Source organism: Neoarius graeffei, chromosome 4 (genome assembly GCF_027579695.1).
Source record: "Neoarius graeffei isolate fNeoGra1 chromosome 4, fNeoGra1.pri, whole genome shotgun sequence".
NCBI lineage: Eukaryota > Metazoa > Chordata > Actinopteri > Siluriformes > Ariidae > Neoarius > Neoarius graeffei.
In genome coordinates, this window is record NC_083572.1 from 36,332,896 (window position 1) to 36,343,286 (window position 10,391).

The 10,391-nt window shown below is 40.4% G+C and overlaps 1 non-coding gene across 1 annotated transcript; it reads left to right on the forward strand.

Annotated features, from left to right (window-relative positions):
- The first annotated feature begins 1,052 nt into the window (after positions 1-1,052).
- Positions 1,053-1,134, forward strand: trnas-gcu (transfer RNA serine (anticodon GCU)). The gene has a single exon. It is a non-coding gene; the product is annotated as a tRNA-Ser (tRNA).
- Positions 1,135-10,391: the final 9,257 nt, after the last annotated feature.

Here is a 10,391-nt window from a genome sequence, read left to right on the forward strand (position 1 = left end):
GTAATGCGCTAATGCTGACAGCTAATTAGCTTAGCGACTGGATCCGACTTTTCTGACTAGCCGCTAACTTTAGGCTCATTATCATGGATATAAACCGATTCACCAAACAATAAGGAACAGGTCGCTTTGAGCAAAAACCCTCTGAACGCTGTTAACTCTATTCCTGAGAGCGTTTCCGCCTGTTCACTGCTATTTTTGACCCTTTTTGTAATAATGAGGTGTTTAAAGCGCTTGTTGTTGAAGTGAAAAGGAAAACTGAAAGTTCATTGCTGCCGGTGCGGGAATAAACCCAGTGGTGCTGCAGGAATAACCGCTGTGTCAGAGTCGCTGGTGGGATCCTGATCTCGCCGCTTCGACAAATGAGCGTTTTGTGGGGATTTCCAAACATTTAAACACAAACACCTTTCAATTATCGCGAGGTGGGCGGGTAAATCATGAATATTCATGAGGAAAGTGCCGCCTGATTGGCCGGTGAAGTCTTTCTGTTCCACCGCGTTGCTTTATGAGGAACCGGTTTTGTTTGGTTCCGAACCCATCAGTCCGAGTCCAATAATTATTCTACCATCAGGAAAAGCAGCACAGAATTTACTCCGATTGGTTTCAAATGCATTTTGTTGTGGTTATTTGTTGTGGGCATTTTTGTGATTATTATCCGTGAATGAAGTTGGACTTTTCTTCAAAAGGAGTGAAATAAAAGATTTGTACAAAACACAGGTTTATGGCCCAAACCAGCATTATGTAATAATTCATTGACTGTGTTTTGATCCAATCCTATAATTAGCCTCTGATCAGGAAAAGGAGCACAAAATTTACTGCAATTGGTTTCAAATGATTATAATTTCATTTTCAGTCAGACTTCAGATAAGCATTTTAGATGGATTTATTTTTGAATATGTAGTTTTCATATTTTCATAACAGGCTTATGAAATAAATATACAGCAATAATGTTCCAACAAATATTTTAATGAGTCTGATTTTTGACTTTGACAGAATTACTAACACACCAAAGATCATTGCATCATACAAAATAAATAAACACACATGTATATGTGGGTGAGGTGACCGAGCGGTTAAGGTGATGGACTGCTAATCCATTGTGGTCTGCATGCGTGGGTTTGAGTCCCACCCTCGTCGTATGTCTGTTGTTTTGGGCGGCACGGTGGTGTAGTGGTTAGCACGGTCACCTCAGAGCAAGAAGGTTCCAGGTTGAACCCAGCGGCTGGTGAGGGCCTTTCTGTATGGAGTTTGCATGTTCTCCCTGTGTCTGTGTGAGTTTCCTCCGGGTGCTCTGGTTTCCCCCACAATCCAAAGACATGCAGTTTGGTTGACGTGGGGCGGCCTTGGGCTGAGGTGCCCTTAAGCAAGGTACCGAACTCCTGACTGCTCCCTGGGCGCTCTGGGCTGCCCACTGAGTGTGTGTGTTCACTGCTTCAGATGGGTTAAATGCAGAGGATGGATTTCACTGTGCTTGAAGTGTGCGTGTGACGAATAAAGGTTTAAAAATATATATTAACATAGAGTATATAAAATGCAATTTTAACCAACAAACAAAGGTTTAGGAAAAATGTAAACACCTGTAACTGAATTTATGACACTTTTTCTCATTATCTGTCCAAAGATCTGTACTATTAATTCAGATTTATTCCCTTTGCAGACTTTTTAATTCAAATCAATGTCTTTAAGTGTCAGATAGAAACATATCCTGGCTGATCACTTCATCAGGGGGAAATGGGGGAACTGTCCTTAAACTGCTCACACACACAAAATACATTATGATTTAATGCTGTGACAAAATACAGACAGACAATAATCAGCAATTATTGGTCGATAGTGATGGCCGTCTGAAGCCGAGGCTCCGAAACGCGTGCCGAGTATAAGGGGGCATGGCAGATGAAGCCCCGCCTTGAGGCGTGGCTCGTTCGGAAGAAAACCACGTGAGGGAACCATGTGAGGCCGGGGAGGGAATTTCTAAGAAAAGGAATCACCTCAATCCAAACACAGTGAAAAAAAATTTGTTCCTCAATAAAAATCAATAAAGGTTCCCCTAAAAGTTACTCTGTGCACTGCACGGCTGCAGTAGCACTCACAGTCCCATCACACAAGCACTGAACACAAAGGTTACTCCTTTTATGTTTATGTACACCTTTTTATTGTGTAGACAAAATTGTACTGATCATAAATCCATAGAAAGAGACAAAGTGTGTGTGTGTGTGTGTGTGTGTGCGTGTGTGTGTGTGTGTGTAAGAGAGAGACAGAGAGAGGGTAAAAGGGTCAACACCAAATAACAAATAGGCAAATAAATAAAACAAACAAGCAAAAAAAAATCTGATGACATAAGTTATTTTAAAATGGAACATTGTGCAAATTACTGTACATGCAAAGAATAATGTAAAGTGGCAGAACATTGACATGAGGTAGAAATTAAACATACTGTACATTTCTCTTAGCAGTAGGTCGCTAGTGAAGTCTGCTGAATGAGAGTCTGAGTAATGAACCTTTTAGTGAATCACAACCGAGGCCTTGTTTATCATGGGTCATGTGGTTTTCTGCTCAACAATACAAAGCCTCAAAGCGGGGCTTCATCTGCCCCCTTATTCTTGATATGTGCTTCGAAGTCTCATTTGGCCATCATGATCTTTAAACAGTGATATCAATGAAAACTATGGTCAGGTTAAGGAAGGACAACAAATGCAAGTGTATGTTGATCTTTGTGGAGTTTATTAAATATATAGCTCAGTAACTGGCAAGGCAAGTCTAAAATGCCCATAATGAGTCTTGAGAGTATTTGTGTGTGTGTCTGTGTGTGTTTTGAATATATTATGAAGCCATTGACAACAACAACAAAAATCTATGAAATCATTGTACTGAGCAACCAAAAAGTGTGATCCTGAGTGTGAACATAGATCTGGAGCAGGAGACTGAGCCAAGACACCTCATCTCATCTCATTATCTCTAGCCACTTTATCCTGTTCTACAGGGTCGCAGGCAAGCTGGAGCCTATCCCAGCTGACTACAGGTGAAAGGCGGGGTACACCCTGGACAAGTCGCCAGGTCATCACAGGGCTGACACATAGACACAGACAACCATTCACACTCACACCTACGGTCAATTTAGAGTCATCAGTTAACCTAATCTGCATGTCTTTGGACTGTGGGGGAAACCGGAGCACCCAGAGGAAACCCACACAGACACAGCGAGAACATGCAAACTCCACACAGAAAGGCCCCCACTGGCTACAGGGCTCGAACACAGACCTTCTTGCTGCGAGGCGACAGCGCTAACTACTACACCACCGTGCCGCCCCGAGCCAAGACACACTGAATATATATTTTATTGACTGATCTAACCCCCCATTTATTCATTTTAACTCATTATATCATTGATATTATATCATCTGGAATTATGTAACTTTGACAAGTGATCAGCCTTCAGTATAACGTAACTGTGTGAAAGTTTTTGTCCAGTGCAGTTGGAGTTCCTGTCACTGTGGGCTGCAGAGCACAGTAGTATAGTGCAGAGTCTGATACAGCAGCAGAGGAGATGAGCAGATCCACTTGGTTATTCTTTTCATTAACTTCAGCAGAGAGACGTGGTGGGATTGAGTCACTTTTATATCCACTTTGTGATATAAAAAGTAGGAAGTCAGGTTTAGATTTTGGATATTGTCTGTACCAGTTCAGGTAGTTTCCTGTACCACTTGATTTGTAGCTGCAGGACAGAGTAACATCACTGCCTTCATCTATAATTGTTTGTATGAAAAGTGACTTTATTGAAGCTGTCATGGAGTCACCTGTCATAGAGAAGAGAACATGCACATTCTGATTTTTCTTCCCACCACACAGATTAATAAATCACTAATTCCATTTTAATTCCATAAATAAACCTTTCATCCAATTTTAATGTGGATACCTTCAAATGAAAGCTGAAAGTCTGGACTTTATGTCTGTAAAGGACCACACTAGTCCTTGTAAGTGTTTTGTTATTCTCTTGAGTAAAACTTACATAAATGTGTTTTCATTTGTATTTTATGTTATTTACGAATATAAGATTTAATCAAATTTCTGTTTGTGCTTTAGAATGGTTGGGCTATGAGGTTGAGTGAGTATTGTATGTGTGTGGATTTGTATGGACTTGGGGTGCTGTTTGTCCTTTAAGTGACACCGTAGCTCCACAAGAGGGAGACCTGTAAAGGTAGCAACCAGGTGTGATCAATTAAGAAGCTGCTTTGTTTGAGCTTGAGCTAGGAAGGCTTGATGTCCATGCTTTACCACTCAAGCTTCACTGCAAAAGAAAAGGATATTTTGATGCCTGTTTTACAACAGAAGAGAAATGATTATATGTTGCATCCTTGGTGAGCGCAGTGAGGTATGTTTTGTTTGAAGTTTTTGTAACTTTGTATCAAGTGTTGGAACCAAATGTGAATGCCTTTGTTTTAATATTGATGTCTCAATTAAGAAATGTTGTACCTGTGAGAACGGTATGGTGATTTGCTGTTTGTTTGCTGTTTTGTATACCATGATATAGTTTTCACGGTGCTATGGGTGATGTTGGACTGACTTTGCTGTAAGTAAAATAAAATACACCTTGAGCATCAGTCGAGACTCTCTTTGGGATCCAAGGGTTGCTACAGTGTCCATGTCCATTATATAACTATAACTTGAATATGTTTCAGTAAACAGGTAAAAATACCAAATTTGTGTCAGTGTCCAAATATATATGGACCTAACTGTATACTGGGGCATGTGCCCCAGTAAAATGGGTCTGGTGACGCCGATGGACAACTCATAAATTCAAGCAACAGGTTAAACGCAAGCTTGACACTTACTGTGCGGTGAGCTCTTTGGGATGGCGCTTCTGACTTTTGTTTCCAGATTGTAGGAACTGCTCCATGTACCAGACATCACTCAAATCCTTCTATGTGAATCTTCCTCACAAATTTATCTTTTGCAAAATGTATGGAATAGACACCAAACTGTCCTGTCGGCTTGAAGTTACCTCTCTTTGTTGGTGCAAATCAAACCCATTCATTCTGCAAGTGTCCTGCTGACTTTGGGCTACAATGGATCAAAACTCTACTTTTTTCATCGGCTACACTTGAACAGCCTTGAAGGGCACACCCCTTAGGAGGCATGCTTTGGTTTTAGTTTTGTTGCGGAATTTTAAAAAAAGTTTAAAATGTGCTGCACTTTGCAAAGCAGACGAAGCCAGAAATGCCACGAACTTTCAAGCATTTTGCATATGACGTCACTTCTTTGAATGAACAGTAACTTACCAGGAACGCGTTCGTGTAATGGCGGACTCAAAGAGCCAAACTTTACCAACTAACCAGAACGTGTTCCTGGTCTCATATTAAAATACAATTTAGACAGTAAACTATTTAACATGTCTAGTTTTATAAGGTATCATTTCCAGTGGTAATGTAATTTTCGTAAGACGAGCACTTTAACGGAAACAAAGGGTTTGGGACATGACAGCTTGCTTGACCAAAAGGACCCTGTCGTTGAGACAATCTGCAAACAAAAGCTCTACAGAGACTTGAACTCAGGTCACTGGACTGAAAGTCCACAGTGCTAACCATTACACCATGGAACAGAGGTTAAATTGCTTTTACCACCAAATTACTGCTATATACTGACAGCAACCTGGCAAAAAAAATCAAAGACAAACTTGGTCAAAGGCTTAGATGAACACACACCCCACTCCTCAATGCCAAAAACCAGGATTGGACCAAGGACATTTAGATCTTCAGTCTAATGCTCTCCCTACTGAGCTATTTCAGCAAGAGTATTCCACCAGCTGAGCAGTCACATCCCCGATATAAGCATTAATAGTTGCTAAATCCAATTGGTAAGGTCACATGGTGTTCCTTTTTAACCAAAATCTAATGAAATATAAAGTGTTTAAAATAATATATAGTATTATCTGGAAGCATTAAATATCTAATGTGGTAATTGATTAATGAAACTCTTTTATGTTGTTGGCAATTTGTTTTATTCCAAGCATGTTTTTAATTAAATGAACAAACGTTCACATGAAAGAATGAGCAAATAATAAGCTAAATAATGAGGTAAATGTGTTCTCTGTGCTCGCTCATTTCACTGTTACCCCCCAATCATGCAGTCTTGATTATTTCAACTGTTATCCACAGTGTCAAGTGGATAATGATCTCCCTTATAAGTGCACACACAGAGAGAGAGAGAGAGAGAGAGAGAGACGTTTTGATCTGTGTGTAGTGTATAAAATAGATTGTGAAATAAAGAACTGAATAAAGAATAGGGAGATTTTGATTATATGATCAAAACCTTTGTCTCTCTCTCTCTCTCACTCACACACGCACAATGTTAGATGTGCAGGAGAGATGGCATGAGGTCGTTGCAGTGCAGTTCAAGGACAAAGCTGTGCGCTGGTGTCGGCTCTACTCTCCCGTTTGCTGCCATGTGTTTGGTCTGTCTGGGGTCCTGGGGGTGGTGATGTGGCCCATCGGTGGTTGCTGTGTCTGTATTGGGCCCCTGCTTGCTTCCCCGGTGGCTGGTGTGATGATGGGGTTTTTGCACTATCTTTTACTGTTCTTTTGTATTGCAATCATTGTGTAGGTTTTGTCATTGCTCTTTTCTTTCTATTGTCCCTGTTGTTCTAATTTTTGTATCCCTTTGTTTCTTCTGCAGTCTGTCATTCCTGTGGGAATTTTTTTTTAACTTTTTTGTATGTCACATAGTTCTGTGTGTGTTCCATATGTTTTTTTCAAAGTTTTGGTGTCTCCAGTATTGTTCTGCGGTGTAGAAAATGATAATAGAAAAAAAATGATACAAATCACTGATAACGTATAAAGCACTTAAGGATTTAATTTGCACTTTTGAAAATTTACCTATTCATTTGGTTCTTTGCACACCTTTTGTTCATTGTTTGTGCACTGTTGTCTTTGCCTATTGTCTTTGTTTTGTTGTACTGTATAGCTTTTGTGTTGGTATAAAAAAAAAATAGATTGTGGAAAAAAAAACCTGAGAAAATAATATAAACCCCAAATATCCAAACTTGCTTTTAGCAGAAGTCATCAAGGAATGACTGAACATTTTTGTGAAACAGTATTTTTGCCATTGAAAAACTGTCATTAAATATAAGAAGTACATTAAAAGGATGTACGGCAGAGCAATAGGGCCAGGGTTTTATATTTTATTTGGAAACTTCTGAGAAAAAAACTCAGAATTTTTTAGATTAAAGTCAAAAGTTTTGAGAAAAAAGTTGAAATTTTCGAGAAAAAAAAGTCAGAAATCTGTAGAAGGCGGGCTTCCATACAGAAGTGACACTCACTTGCGGCCGGTAGACATGAATGGCTGAGACCAGAGCCATGGAATTCAGACACCGGGAAGCCATGGCTGCGGCAGGTGAGTACAATAGTTTATGCTGCATTATGTGATACTCAAGCAGTATGAGACGAATGGGAGTGTGGTTGGTAATGGATATTGCTGCGGGTGTTGTCCGGCTGTAGCCACAACTATTCAGCTACTCTAGTCGGTCGTGCCGTGTGGCTAGCTTAGCCTGTGACTGTGAGCTTCGCTCAGAGTTCAACCAGATAACTTGGCTGCAGCAACGTAGCGTTTGGACATTATGTATTTGGGAGATTCTATCCTTGGGAATGCGTTTCCTATCATGCAAGGTACCGCACGCTTTAGACATTTATATACAGGGTTTCCCCTGGCACTTAAAGGCGGCCACCTTGACTAGGTCCCCTGTAAACATAAAGATGTTGCCTTGTAATGCAATTCCTAAAGTTGCATTGCGCAAAACCGTATAATTGACATATTTTGTAGACTTTCACTTCATCAAACGAAACTGCACAACACAGCCTTTCCAATTATATTGGTCGCATGTCTCTGATACGGCGCTAACCCCTTCCCACCTTGACTAGCATGCTCGCCGGGGAACACTGTTTTTCCTACAGTACATGCCACATGTGTCTTGCTAATGATCGTCTGCACAGACTTGCCCATCGATAAAATATCATGCAGCTTTTAATTATTGTCAATGTTGACTTTGCTAAACAGTCTATGCGTGTTCTTGTTTGTGGCTTTGTACACTTTTTTGGGAAGAGAAAAGCTCTGCTTAGGTTTGAGAATGATTTGATGGTGTTATGCGGGACGTGGATTCCTCTTTTCGGTTGACGTGTTCCCTAACCCTCTGTATTTGATATTAAAATCCAAACAAATAGTTTCACCTTTCTATTGTTCTTGTGGTTGTCCTTTGACTTGTTTGACTACAAAGCGTAAAAAAAACATGCCATCTCAAGTGGCGCAGCACAGACATTGAAGTTGATCGTATTTAATCACCGCTGACCCTGCTACCGGTCAGAGTTGTGCTTAGGACGAGTCTGCTCCCGGTTAAGGGTTGCAGAGTTCAACAGAATGTCATTGCACTCTTTGACAATAAAATGCCATTCTGTCCTTGTTAATTGTAGCATATGGCATCTTTTTTCTAGGCTGTCTCAGTGTGTCACATTTCTTGCGTCTACAAGGAGTCCCAGAGCATGAAATAGAACACTTGGAAGAGGACAAATGTCAGGATGTGCTTTTCTGGATATGAATGTGAACATGTAGAATGTATGGTAACGTAAACACTAAATGGGGGTTGATACCTTAGAACACTTTTTATTACACATGTAGTTATACATCTTGATGATGACCCTAAAGTAAACACCATTATGTTGACCACCACTGCCTTGTTGGACTGACCAAGTGTGTATAGGTACTAGGTACTAATTTAAGCATGTGTGGTGCATCCTTACTGTATGTGGAAGGAGGAGGAGAGCAAGGTGTGTAACTTTTTTCACCAGCCCTGTGATGTCAACATTAGGGAGTTGGTGGGGGATTCCAGTAGAAAATGGGTCTAAAATAGTATTTATTTTATGGGGTGGGTTATGAACAAGTTGATAACCACTAAGCTACCAATGTCAGAGATCTATCATATCAAAACATAAAGTAGGGATGTGTTTGGGGGATCACAACTAGAATTTGCCCATCCAAATAGCCAATTGGACTAGTTGAATTTCAAACCCATGGGAGTAGTGCATATATTTTATTGACAGTTTGGGCATAATTAGGACTTTTTCACCCTGAGGTGTCCTCACTTTTGTTGCCAACTGTTTAGACATTAATGGCTGTAATGATGAGTTGTGGACAGGAAAATAAATCTATACTGGTATTACATTACACAAGCTACACACTGACTACTTGAAGTTGTAACAAAGTCTCATTTCTCTGGTGTTGTCAAATGTGTACATTCAACTTCCAGGTGTTATAGAAATTGGAACTTATCAAGTCAATAATACACACACACACACACACACACGCACCATATTTTATTGTAAGAGCAAAACAACTTACATTAGATTTTGTTTGTGATTTTACAGATTGACAAAGACATAATTCCATTGATGGAAGACGAAGACCTGGCAAAATACCTTTCATCATTCGGGGATCGTCTGGCTCTGAAGAATTTCTGTAGAAATGGGACTGCTCTTCAGAAGCACAAAATGGGTCTTTTTTGAAAAACTCAGGAACAAGCAAAACGAAAGAAAAGCTGAGGAAAACAGAAAACAAAATGCAGAACCAGCTGATACATCAGCAGCTACTTCAAATAAGAGGCGTAAAGCAAGCCACCGAAAAATTGAAATTGGATGATTGCACTGTGAGGGAGGACAAATGAAACAAATCAGAGCTAAACAGGGAGGCGGGACCAGAATGGTACCTATTGGAGTAGAATGCAGAATGGATGAGGTCCTTCAAAAAGGAAAGAAGCTCTTCTTTCCAGATGGAATGTCATCAAAAGGACATGAATCAGAGTTCAACTTTGAACTGAGGGACTATAAACAAAACCCTGTGCAACAGGATGTTACCATTGGATTTATCTATGACACTTTGTGCATGGCTCGTTTGCGATTTTATGTTGCTTCTACCGCTAAGGAGTTAAAGGATGATAGTACCACAGATGATATGAGGTCAAAAACGTGTGGTAATAACAATTGAGGATGAGGGTGAGGAAGTGACCTTTGGTCCAGGTGGTCCGGGTGGTGACATTGATGACGATGACACAGAGCCCTTTAATTTTGTCCTCGAGCTGCAGCCACCCATAAACATTGTTTCACCATCACCGTGTTCTTCCTCCTCACTTCTAGTCATGGACGCTCCACCTGACGAACTGCTCTCCACATCGCCTGTATCCCACGATGCATCTTCAGCACAACCACCTGCCACCACATCACAAGCCAGTGCTACCAAAATAATAGAAATACACCATGGTAATTGCCTAAACGAGTTGATTAAAGAGTTCATGGATCCTGCTGTGCTCACACAACAATTAATTTTTAGGAGAATCCTTCCAGATAACAGTGCGGAAA